Source organism: Hordeum vulgare, chromosome 1H (assembly GCF_904849725.1).
Source record: "Hordeum vulgare subsp. vulgare chromosome 1H, MorexV3_pseudomolecules_assembly, whole genome shotgun sequence".
Lineage (NCBI taxonomy): Eukaryota > Viridiplantae > Streptophyta > Magnoliopsida > Poales > Poaceae > Hordeum > Hordeum vulgare.
Window position 1 is genome coordinate 277,176,582 of NC_058518.1, and position 3,334 is coordinate 277,179,915.

Below are 3,334 nucleotides of genomic sequence, written 5' to 3' on the forward strand. Positions count from 1 at the left end.
TTACCACCTTGCCGAGACCCAATACCTTTGAAATTGCATCATCACCAAAGGAGACTTGTGTGGCAACGGATGGTTCATGATGAACGTCCACCACCAAGTCCTTGCATCCGGTCATATGATTTGTTGCTCCACTATCAAGCAACCATGACACCCCACCTGAAGCAAACTCCTCGATAAGATCAATGCTTGGATTTAGGTACCCATTCTTTAATGCGTCCTTTCAGGTTAGTAAGAAGGGTCACACGAACCCAAATAGACCATTCAATGTACTCATTAGGAGAACCAACAAATTTAAAAAAAGCATTCCCATCACAGGCACGACATAAAACATAAGAGGGGTTAAAGTCATTGGCTGTGTTGGGAAGGAGGGTTTTACCACCCTTAGCATAAAACATTCCCTTCCTGGCATTACCACCCTTAGCTTGGTCCTTCTTCTTCACTTGAGTACCCTCCCTAGTTTTAACAAAGGTTTCCATAAGATGGGGATGTTGCTTGGTCTTGCTCTTCTTGTTTGCTTAAAAGGTCAACTCCTTCTTTTGCAACCAGTTCCTTTTGATTGCTCAAAAGCTCATTGAGATTCTTTTTACCTTGGATGCATGTCACAAGGCCTTTCTCAAGCTGCTCTCTTAATTTGGTGTTCTCTTCCACAAGATGTGCATGCTCACAACAAGTGTTAGTAGCATGGAAATTATCAATTAAAACAAATGGAGAGCAAGTGGCTATTTCCTTAGTGAGTTTTACTTGGAGATGAGCATGAGACTCTTTTAAAGAGGTATGAACACTCTTCAAGGGCTTGTGAGCCTTGTTAAGTGTTGCAAGCTCTTCCTTCAGTCTAAGATGGTCTAGCCTAAGTGCAAACTTTTCGGATTGGAGAAAATGAGTAAGAATAGGAGCATGATCAAGATCTTTCTTTAATTTAGAAAGGTCATTGTTGTGTTAATCCTCAAGAGTCAAACAAAGTCCTTGCTCTTCTTCAAGAGCAATAGAAAGATCCGCAATCTCAACAACATAGTCACGACTATGTCCTTGTAATGTGGAGATAGTTTCTTCATGAGATTCAATGAGGTCATTAGAATCTCCTAGTTGTTCCAAGAGAGAAACAAAATGCTTCTTGGATTTGACCTTGATTATTCTCATGAATTTCTCAAAGGCGTTTTCCTTATCCTCTACCTATTCCTTTTCGTCATCATTAATAGAGGTAGTGGAATGGTAGCATTAAGGTTGGAAGTTTTAATGTTGGATGTTACCTTCTTGGATGCTTTGGCCATAAGGCACCTGTCAATGCGGTTCTCGTTGGGGGCGTCGAAGAGGGACACCTTGCTTGAGAAGAGGATGCAATGGCCACAGTGGCCATCCGCATCACTTCTCCACTTGCTTCATCGTCCTAACACTCATCGGAGAGGTACTCTTCTTGAGCCACCAACACCTTTTGGAGCTTGTTCTTGAAGAAGTTTCTCTTGTTGGGGAAGGGATTGGCCTTGTCTTTCCGAATAAGTTTGCCACCATTGTCTTCCCTCTTCTCATAAGGACAATCATACACAAAGTGACACACATTGCCATAGTTGTAGCTAGTCCTCACATGTTGATTGCCTTTGGGCCCATTTGAGTTATTCTTTGAGAAATTTGGAGTTGAGTTTTCTTGTTGCCCCAAAACTATCTTGATGCAAGAGCCATATGCTCGTGATAAGCATACTTGTGTCTTCGTGGCACAATTCCTATTCTTCTTCCTTATCTTCCTCTAATTTAGCCTTGGCCTTCAAGGCAATGTTGGGAGAGTCTTTTGTTGAACGTTGAACATGAGAAAGAGCATTGTCAGCAGTCTTGTTCAATGTGTTCATGGCAATAAACTCATCCAACACATAGCTTGGAGACAAGGAGTGAAAGTCTGGCTTCTGACGGATGACAGAGGACATAGATTTGTTGAAGGGCATAATAGCCTTGAGAAACTTACGCTTGATCCAATTATCATCCAAATCCTTGATTCCATGATCTTGAAGAGCGACAACAAGAGTCGTCACCCTTCGATATAGCTCACGATGATCTTCATCCTTAATCATAACAAATTCATCCGCCTCATCAAGTATCACTTCATAGTTTGATCGTTGATTACTAGAACTTCCCTTGTACATGGAAATGATGTGCTCCCAACAGTATTTGTCACGAGTGAAGGGACACAAATGAGCAAGATCTTCAGTGGGAACAACCATTTCAAGGATGAACTAGGCTGAATGCTTGAGATCCTTGTGAACCTCTTCTCTTGGAGTGAGGTTTCTTGGATCATGAGGGTAGTAGCCTTGCTCGATGATTCTCCAAAGTTGTGTTGAGTTGTGATTCGAATGAGACTTTATACAAAAAACTCAGTTAGCAAAATCATTCTTAACGAGCTTAGGTCGAGGACCGAGATTAATAATATGCGGTGGGTGAACCGGTCCTCCACAGAACATGGGAGGAGGAACTGAGGCAAAGGTATTTGCCCCACTCATTCCTTGAGGCAATTTATCTTTTTTACTACTAGCATTTTCCTTTTCGGAATTGGCCCCCGTATCCAATGTTGTGCGATTAGCCACAAACAATGGGTCGATAGACGGTTTGTAATTATCAAGGAGATATTTAAGCATGTTCTTGACCTCGATCGTCACTGAGGATCTAAATGTTGACATGGCCTCATTTAGGTCCTCACGGGAGACCGAGTTTGCAACAGCTGCCTCCGGCAACTCCCTCGGACTATCCCCATTGTCAACCATACTCTTTGGGTGGTAAAACCCTTAATAAAGAGACGAGGCTCTAATACCAATTGAAAGGATTGATACGGTTGACTAGACGGGGCGGGGGGTGAATAGGCAACTAACAAATTTTAAACTTTTCTTTAAACAAATTAGGTTTAACAACAAGTAGGTTGACTAGATGTGCAACTAAGTGAGCAACCTATATGATGCTAACAACAACAATAATAGGCAAGACGTAAATACAAGTAAAGGTAAGAAATAACCACAAGTTGAACTGATGAAGATGAGGATGTGTTTCCGAAGTTCCTTCCCTTCGAGGGGAAGTACGTCTCTGTTGGAGCGGTGTGGAGACACAATGTTCCACAAGATGCCACTGTATTCTCCTCACGCCCTCACACAATGCGAGTTGTCTTGATTCCACCAAATGGTGCCGTTGAAGGTAGCGACCGAACCTTTACAAACAAGGTTGGGGCAATCTCCGCAACTTAATTGGAGGGTCCCAACAAGACCACAAAGCTTCACCACAATGGAATATGGCTTCAAGGTGACCTCAACCGTCCAGGGTGCTCAAACACCCAAGAGTAACAAGATCCACAAGGGATTAGTGG